The sequence below is a fragment of the Macaca fascicularis genome, chromosome 7 (genome assembly GCF_037993035.2).
Source record: "Macaca fascicularis isolate 582-1 chromosome 7, T2T-MFA8v1.1".
NCBI classification, from domain to species: domain Eukaryota; kingdom Metazoa; phylum Chordata; class Mammalia; order Primates; family Cercopithecidae; genus Macaca; species Macaca fascicularis.
The window spans coordinates 169,239,196-169,249,080 of NC_088381.1; the positions used below are offsets into that span (position 1 = coordinate 169,239,196).

Genomic DNA, 9,885 nt, shown 5'->3' on the forward strand with positions numbered 1-9,885 from the left:
GCTGTGGTTGGCCAGGCACATTGACACACGCTTGTAATCCCAGCACTTTGGGAGGTCAAGGTGGGTGGATCACTTGAGGTCAGGAGTTCAAGACCAGCCTGGCCAACATGGCAAAACCCCGTCTCTACTAAAAATACAAAAATTAGCCCAGCATGGTGGCATATGCCTGTAATCCCAGCTACTTGGGAGGCCAAGGCAGTAGAATTACTTGAATCCAGGAGGTGGAGGTTGCAGTGAGCCATGATCGCACTATTGCTTTCCAGCCTGGGCAAAAGAGAGCAACTCCATCTCAAAACAAAACCAAAAACAACCCAAAAAAGCAAACAAAGATTGCTGTGGTCATTCTGAGTCTTTTGAATTTCCATACAGTTTTTCAGATCGGCTTCTCAGTTTCTGGAGAAAAAAAAATTCTGGAATGGTGATAAGGATTCCGTTAAAACTGTAGATCAATTTGGGGAGAACTGTCATCTTAACAATGTTGAGTCCTCCAATTCATGAACATGGAGCATATATCTATTTAAATAGTTCTTTAATTTCCATAAGCAATGTTTTGTCATTTTCCATCTATGAGCCTAGTACCTCTTTGTTAAATTTACTCTGAAGTATTTTATGTTTTTGATGATAACGTGAAAGTATTGTATTCTTAAATTTTTATTTAGATTACTTATTGCTAGTGTATAGAAAAAAACTGACTTTTGTATGTTGACTCTAACTTTGTTGTATTTGTTTATTAGTTCTAATAGGACTTTTTGTGGATTCTTTTAGTTCTTTTAGTTTCTATTGGTTCTAATAGGATTCTTTGTGGATGCAAAAGATAATATTATCTGCAAACAGAGACAATTTTACCTCTTCCTTTGTAATTTGGACGTCTTTTATTTCTTTTTCTTACTACATTTCTCTGGCTAGAACCTCCAATAAAATATCAGGTAGAAGTGATGAAAGCACTTGTCTTGTAACTTGACCTTAGGAGGAAAGCATACAATCTTTCACCACTAAGTTTGATCTTTGCTATAGATTTTTCCTAGATACTCTTTATTAAGTTGGGAAATTTACTTTCTATTCCAATTTTACTGGCAGTTTTTTCTTTTTAATCATGAATAAGTATTGGATTTTGTTATATGCTTTTTCAGCATCTATTGAGATGATTGTATGATTTTTATCCTTTCTTCTATTGAATCATATTTTATTAATTTATTTTTGGTTAACCAGCCTTTCCTGGGAGAAATTCCACTTGGTCATGGTGTATAGTTATTTTTATTTATATGCTACTGGATTCAGTTTGCTAGTATTTTGTTGAGGATTTTTGCATCTATATTTACAAGGAATATTGGTTTCCTTTTCTTGTGATGTCTTCGTGTGATTTGGTATCAGGACAATATTGACTGCATAGAATGAGTTGGAAAGTGTTCTCACATCTTCACTTTTTTGATTTGCTTTGGACAAATGTTAACTTTTCTCCAAACATTTGTTAGAGTTCACCAATGAGACCAGCTGGACGTTGGCTTTTCTTTGTGGGAAATTTCCAGATTACTAATGAAATTTCTTCACTTGATACAGGTATTAATATAATTCAGATTTTCTATTTCTTCAGTTTTGGTCATTTGTGATTTATAGAAAATAATTTAATTTAGATTATCTAATTGCTTGGCCACAATAGTCTCTTATAATACATTTTATTTCTATAAGACTGGTAGTAATGTCCCCTTTCTCCTGATTTTAGTAGTTTGAGTTTTTTTTTTTTGCTCTGAGTCTACAAAAGTTTTGTCAATTTTGTTGATCTTTTCAAAGAACCGGCTTTTGTTTTTTTAATCTTCTCGATTGTTTTTCTATTATTTTTTGTTAATTTCCACTTTATGCTTTACAGTTCCTCTCCTTATACTGGTTTGGGTTTAGTTAGTTTGTTTTTTCTAGTTTTTTTAGGGTGGAGGTTTAGGCTGTGGATCTGAAATTTTTCTTCTTTTTTTAACGTAGGCATAAATTTTCCTTTGAGCCACTGCTTCCCTACATACCACAGTTTTGGTATCTTCTGTTTCTGTTTTCATTCCTATCAACATACCTTCTAATTTCCCTTGCAATTTACCCTTTGATCCTTTGTTATGTAGGTGCGTGTTGCTTAATTCCACGTATGTGTAAATTTCCCAAATTTACTTCTGTCTTTGACTCCTGATTTCATCCCATGTGGTCAGAGAACATATTTTGCTGATCTCAGTTCTTTTAAATTTATTGAGACTGGTTTTATGGCCTAACATATGGTCTATCCTGGAGGAATGTCCAGTGTGCACTTGAGAAGAATACATATTCTGCTGTTGTTGAGTGAAATGTTCTATAGATGTCTGTTAGGTTTAGTCGATTTGTGGTGTTGTTCAAGTCTTCTTTTTCCTTATTTTGTCTAACTGCTGCATACATTAGTGAAAGTGAGGTATTGACATCTCTAACTATTTTAGTTGAATTGCCTATTTTTATCTTTAATTCTGAGTTTTGTCTTCATGTCTCTTAGGACTATGTTGTTAGGTGCATACATGTTTGTGATTGCTATATCCTCTTGATGGATTGACACTTTCATCATTATAAAATGTCATCTCTGTTTCTAGTAAATTTTTGTCTTAAAATTCATTTTGTCTGGTATCAATATAGCCACTCTAACTCCGTTTATATTTTCATGGTACATCTGTTTCCATTTATCAATATTTTCTACCTGTTTGTGTCTTTGCATCTACATTATGTCTCTTATTGATTGCATATAGTTGGATCATACTTTTTATTCATTCTGCCAATCCTTATATTTTAACTGGAGTTTTAATCCAATTGATATGATATTTCATGTCATTATTATTATTATTTTCTGCAACTTTTATTTTAAGTTTGGGGTACATGTGCAGGATGTGCAGGTTTGTTACATAGGTAATCAGGTACCATGCTGGTTTCCAGCACAGATCATGTCCTTATTGATAAGGTAGGATTTGTTCATCATTTTGCTGTCTGTTTTCTATGTCTCATACCCTTTTTGTTCTTATTTTCCACCATTACTGACTTATTTTGTTTTAAATGGATATTTTCTAGTGTACCATTTTTAAACTTTTCCATTTCTTTTACTATGTATTTTTGAGTTATTCTCTTCATTGTTGCATGTAGATTACAATTATTATCTCTATTTATAACAATTTAGTCTAGATTAATACAAAGTTAATTTTACTACTACACAAAATCTTTGCTTTCCTCTAGCTCTATGTCTTCTCCACTCTTTTATGCTGTTATTGTCATACAAAATACAACCATATACATTGTTTTCTCATCAACATAGATTTATAATTATTGGTTTGTAAAGTTTTCTTTTAAATTAGAGAGGAGAAAAAAATTACAGAGATACATTCATATTTTTTTTGGATTTACCTATATAGTTACATTTACCAGTGCTCTTTGTTTCTTTATGTAGATTTGAGTTACTATCTAATGCCCTTTCTTTTCAGCATGAAGAATTCCTACAGTATTTTTTGTATGGCTGATATTATGGTAATAGGTTTTTTTCAGTTTTTGTTTATCTAAAAATATATTTATTTCTTCTTTATTTTAAGGATAGTTTTGCTGGCTATAAAACTATTGGTTGACAGTCTTTGCTATTAACCCTTTCAGATGCTATGTCATTTTTTTCTGGCCTCCACAGTTTCTGAGGAGAAGTCAGCAGTTAGTCTTATTTGAAAACCATTTTTTTTTATAAGTAATTTTCTCTTACTGCTTTCAATATGTTCTTTTTGTCTTCAACTTTTATCAGTTTGACTATAATGTGTTTAGGTGTGGATCTCTTTGAGTTTAATCTACTGGGATTTTGTCAAGCCTCTTGGATGTGTATATTAAAGCTTTTCATCCAACTTGGGAACCTTTTAGTCATTATTTCTTCAATTATTTTCTGCCTCATTCTCTTTTTCATTTGGGGGCTCTGATTATGCATATGTTAGTACACGTGATGATTTTTACAGATATCTGAGATGCTGTCCATTTTATCTTCATTCTTTTACTTCTGTTCCCTATGCTCAATGATCTCTATTGGCCTATTTTTAAGTTTACCAATTTCCTTTTTTTCTCTCTCTCTGCCATCACTGAGAGAGAGAGAGAGAGAGAGAGAGAGAGAGAGAGAGTTTTTATTAGAGTAACATTCAAAACAGTTGATCATTCCATCCTTTTAATTTTATTATTATTATTTTTTATTATTCTTTAAGTTCTGGGATACATGTGCAGAATGTGCAGATTTGTTACATAGGTATACATGTGCCATGAGGGTTTGCTGCACCCATCAACCCATCATCTAAGGTATTTCTCGTAATGCTATCCCTCCCCTAGTGCCCCACCCCATGACAGGCTTTGGTGTGTGACGTTCCCCTTCCTGTGTCCATGTGTTCTCATTGCTCAATTCCCACTTATGAGTGAGAATATGTGGTGTTTGGTTTTCTTTTCCTGTGCTAGTTTGCTGAGAATGATGGTTTCCAGCTTCATCTATGTCCCTGCAAAGGACATGAACTCATTCTTTTTTATGGCTGCATAGTATTCCATGGTGTATATATGCCACATTTTCTTTACCCAGTCTATCATTGATGGGCATTTGGGTTGGTTCCAAGTCTTTGTTATTTTGAACAGTGCTGCAATAAACACACATGTGAATGTGCCTTTATAGTAGAATGATTTATAATCCCTTGGGTATATACTTAGTAATGGGATTGCTGGGTCAAATGGTATTTCTGGTTCTAGATCCTTGAGGAATCGCCACACTGTCTTCCACAATGGTTGAACTAATTTACACTCTCACCAACAGTGTAAAAGTGTTCTTATTTCTCCACATCCACCCCAGCATCTGTTGTTTCCTTACTTTTTAATGATTGCCATTCTAACTGGTGTGAGATGGGATCTCATTGTGGTTTTGATTTGTATTTCTCTAATGACCAGCGATGATGACCTTTTTTTCATATGTTTGTTGGCCTCACAAATGTCTTCTTTTGAGAAGTGTCTGTTCATATCCTTCACCCACTTTTCGATGGAGTTGTTTATTTTTTCTTGTAAATTTGTTCAAGTTCTTTATAGTTTCTGAATATTAGCCCTTTGTCGGATGGATAGATTGCAAAAATTTTCTCCCATTCTGTAGGTTGCCTGTTCACTGTGATGGTGGTTTCTTTTGCTGTGCAGAAGCTCTTGAGTTTAATTAGATCCCATTTGTCAATTTTGGCTTTTGTTGCCATTGCTTTTGGTGTTTTATTCATGAAGTCTTTGCCTATGTCTATGTCCTGTATGGTATTGCCTAGGTTTTCTTCTAAGGTTTTTATGGTTTTAGGTCTTACGTTTAAGTCTTTAATCCATCTTGAGTTAATTTTTGTGTAAGGTGTAAGGAAGGGGTCCAGTTTCAGTTTTCTTGCATATGGCTAGCCAGTTTTCCCAACACCATTTATTAAATAGGGAATCCTTTCCCCATTGCTTGTTTTTGTCAGGTTTGTCAAAGATCAGATTGTTGATAAAGGGGAGATCACCACTGATCCCACAGAAATACAAACTACCATCAGTGAATACTATAAACACCTCTATGCAAATAAATTAGAAAATCTATAAAATAAAATAAAATAAAATAAATTCCTCTATTTTTTTGGCCAAATAATATTCCATTATATGGATATACCACATTTTGTTTATCCATTCATTAGTTGATGGGCATTTGGATTATTTCCACCTTTTGGCTATTAAAATTTTTATCAGGTACAGGTACTCTCCCAAGACTAAACTAGGAAGAAGTTGAATCCCTCAATAGACCAATAACAAGTTCTGATTTGAGGCAGTGATTAATAGCCTACCAACCAAAAAAGCCCAAGACCAGATGGATTCATAGCCAAATTCTACCAGAGGTACCAAGAGGAGCTGATGCCATTCCTTCTGAAACTATTCCAAACAATAGAAAAAGAGAGACTCCTCCCTAAGTCATTTTATTAGGCCAGCATCATCCTGATACCAAAACCTGGCAGAGACACAACAAAAAAAGAAAATTTCAGGCCAGTACCCCCGATGAACATCAATGCGAAAATCCTCAGTAAAATACTGCCAAACCGAAACCAGCAGCACATCAAAAAGCTTATCTACCATGATCAAGTCGGCTTCATCCCTGGGATGCAAGCCTGGTTCAACATACACAAATCAATAAATGTAATCCATCACATAAACAGAACCAATGACATGATTATCTCAATAGATGCAGAAAAGGCCTTTGATAAAATTCAGCACCGCTTCATGCTAAAAACTTTCAATAAACTAGGTACTGATGGGACATATCTCAAAATAAGAGTTATTTATGACAAACTCACAGCCAATATCATACTGAATGGGCAAAAACTGGAAGCATTCCCTTTGAAAACCAGCACAAGACAAGGATGCCCTCTCTCACCACTCCTATTCAACATAATATTGGAAGTTCTGGCCAGGGGAATCAGGCAAGAGAAAGAAATAAAGGGTATTCAAATAGGAAGAGAGAAAGTCAAATTGTCTTTGCAGATTACATGATTGTATACTTAGAAAACCACATCATTTCAGCCCCAAATCTCCTTTAGCTGATAAGCAACTTCAGCAAAGTCTCAGGATACAAAATTAATGTGCAAAATCCACAAGCATTCATATACACCAGTAACAGAGAACCAAATTATGAGTGAACTGCCATTCACAATTGCTACAAGGAGAATAAAATACCTAGGAATACCACTTACAAGCAATGTGAAGGATCTCTCCAAAGAGAACTACAAAACACTGCTCAATGAAATGAGAGGACACAAATGGAAAAACATTCTATGTTTATGGATAGAAAAAAATCAATATTGCGAATGGCCATACTACCCAAAGTAATTTATAGATTCAATGCTATCCCTATCAAACTACCATTGGCTTTCTTCACAGAATTAGAAAAAAACTACTTTAAATTCCATGTGGAATCAAAACAGAGCCCATATAGCCAAGACAATCCTAAGCAAAAAGAACAAAACTGGGGGCATCATGCTACCTGACTTCAAACTATACTACAAGGCTACAGTAACCAAAACAGCATGGTACTGGTACCAAAATGGATATATAGACCATGGAACAGAACAGAGGCCTCAGAAATAATGCCACACATCTACAACCATCTTCTTTTAAAAAAATAGTTTTATTGAGATATACTTCACATAATGTAAAATGTATCCATTAAAAAAGTTCAGGTTCAGTGGTCTTTAATATACTTACAAATAAGTGCAACCAGCACCACAATAAACTTCAGAACTTTTTTTTTTTTTTTTTTTGGTAAAACAAGAACCACTCAGACTGCATTGCCTTTCTCTTACTCTCCAAGAGGAAGACAAGAACGATCACCAATGGTAAATGGCAGCTGCAGCAAAGCAACACCAAGCGCCAGCTTCGTGCTCAGAAGAGAACTCTGTGCCTCCTCCTCATAGTTTCTGGTGCTCTACACATTCAGAGAAACTTCTCTAGTAATGAACTGTAGAAATGATCCCTGAAAGTATAGTCTTCAGAACATTTTTATTACTTCAGAAAGAAACTTGTATTCTTTAACTATCATCCTCCTACTTTCCATATGCTCTTCCTCCCAGGCCTAAGCAACTACTAATGTACTATCTGTCTCTATAAATTTTCCAATTGTGGACATTTCATATAAATGGAATTATATAATTTGTGACCTCTTGTGAGGCTTTCTTTACTTAGCATACTTTTTTTCAAGGTTTACCCATATCATAGCATGTATCAATACTTAATTTCCTTTTATGGCCAAATAATATTCCATTATATGGATATACCACATTTTGTTTATCCATTCATTAGTTGACAGCCATTTGGATTGTTTCCACCTTTTGGCTATTAAAATTTTTATCAGGTATATGATTTGCAAATATTTTCTACCATTCTGTGGGTTGTCTTTTCGCTTCCTTAATAGCACCCTTTGGAAAAAACAAAAACCAAAATGAAACAAAACAAACAAACAAAAACAACTGAACCAAAAAAAAAACCATTGATGAAGTCTGATATGTCTGGTTTTACTTTGGTTGCTTGTGCTTTTGATGTTATATCTAAGATCCATTGCCAAATCAAAGATTATGAAGATTTTACCCCCTTTGTTTCCTTCTAGAATTCTGTAGTTTCAGTTTTTACATTTAGAAGTTCAATCCATTTTGAGTTAACTTTTATATACAGTGTAAGGTAAGGGTCCAACTTCATTCTTTTGCATGTGGATATCTAGTTGTCTCAGCACTATTTGTCAAAAGACCATTCTTTCTCCAATGGGTGGACTTGGATTCTTGTCAAAAATCAGTTTACCATAGAAACATGGGTTTATTTCTAGACTGTCAATTCTATTCCATTAATCTATTCATCTACCCTTCTCCCAGTACTGTACTATAGCGATTATTCTTGCTTTGTAGTAGGTTTTGAAGTCAGGAAGTGTGAGCCTTTCTACTTTGGTTTTCTTTTTAAAGAGTATTTTTGCTATTTTGAATCTCTTGAATTGCATATGAATTTTAGAACCAGCTTGTCAGTTTCTACAAAAAAAAAAAAAAAGAAAGAAAAAAAAAAGCTGAGATTCTGAGATTCTGACAGGGATTGTGTTGAATTCATAGATCAATTTGGGGAGTATAGCCATCTTAACAATATTAAGTCTTTCAATACAGGAACATGGGATGTTTTCCCATATATTTAGAGTTGTATTAATTTTTTTTCAACAATGTTTTGTGGTTTTCAGAGTATAAGCTTTGCAATTCTTTTGTTAAGCTTAGTCCTATTTCATTTTTATTATGCTTTTGTAAATGCAATTATTTTCTTAATTTCATTTTTAGATTGTTTATTGCAAGTGTATAGAAATACAAGTAATTTTTATGTATTGGTCTTATATCCTAAAACCTTACTGAATTTGTTTACAAGTTCTAATAGTTTTTTAAAGTGGGTTATTCATAATCTATCTATCTATCTATATGTTGTATATACATTGTATATATACTATATATACACACACACACACAAGATCATGACATATGCAAATAGAGATAGTTTTACCTTTTTTCCCCCAATCTAAATGTCTTTCGTTTTCTTTCCTTGCTAATTGCTCTGGTTGGAAACCCCAATACGATGCTGAATAGAAATAAGGAGAGCAGACATTCTCGTCTTGGTCTTGATCTTATAGAGAACGAATCCAGTCTTTCACCATTAAATACGATGTTAGCTGTAAGTTTTTCTAAGATGCCCTTTGTCAGTTTCGGAAAAAAATATCTTATATTCCTAGCTTTTTGCGTGTTTTCATCATAATGTTTATTGGGTTTTGTCATGTAGTTTTTCTGCATAGAGATGATCAGGTAGTTTTTGTTTTTTAATTCTATTGATATAGTGTGTTGTATTAACTGATTTTTGTATGTTAAACCAACTTTGTATTCTTGGGATAAATCTCACTTGGTCATGGCGTAGAATTATTTTTATATGTTGCTGGATATAGTTTGCCACTATTTTGTTGAGGATTTTACATGCATAGTAATAAGAGATACTGGTCTGTAGTTTTCTCTTCTTGTGATGTCTTTCTTTGGTTTTGGTATCAGGGTAATACTGGTCTCAGAATATTCATAATTTTTGAAGTGTTTCCTCCTCTTCTACTTCTTGGAAGAGTTTGTGAAGAATTGGTATTCATTCTTTAAAAATGTTTGGACTCTGATTCTTTCTTATGTGAGTTCAAATTCATTCTCGATCTCTCTAGTGAATTTTTTATTTTAGGTGTTGTACTTTTAAGCTCCCAAATGTATGCATTTATTTAAATTATTTGTCTCCCAAATCTAACATCTGGGTGCCTTTAGGGACATTTTCTGTTGGTTGGTCTTTTTCCTTTGAATGGGCTCT

The 9,885-nt window shown here is 33.8% G+C and overlaps 1 non-coding gene across 1 annotated transcript; it reads right to left on the reverse strand.

The window, feature by feature from the left end:
- Window positions 1-7,307: 7,307 nt before the first annotated feature.
- Window positions 7,308-7,523, reverse strand: LOC123575004 (small nucleolar RNA U3). Its single transcript, XR_006700176.1, has one exon. It is a non-coding gene; the product is annotated as a small nucleolar RNA U3 (small nucleolar RNA).
- Between the last annotated feature and the right edge of the window lie 2,362 nt (window positions 7,524-9,885).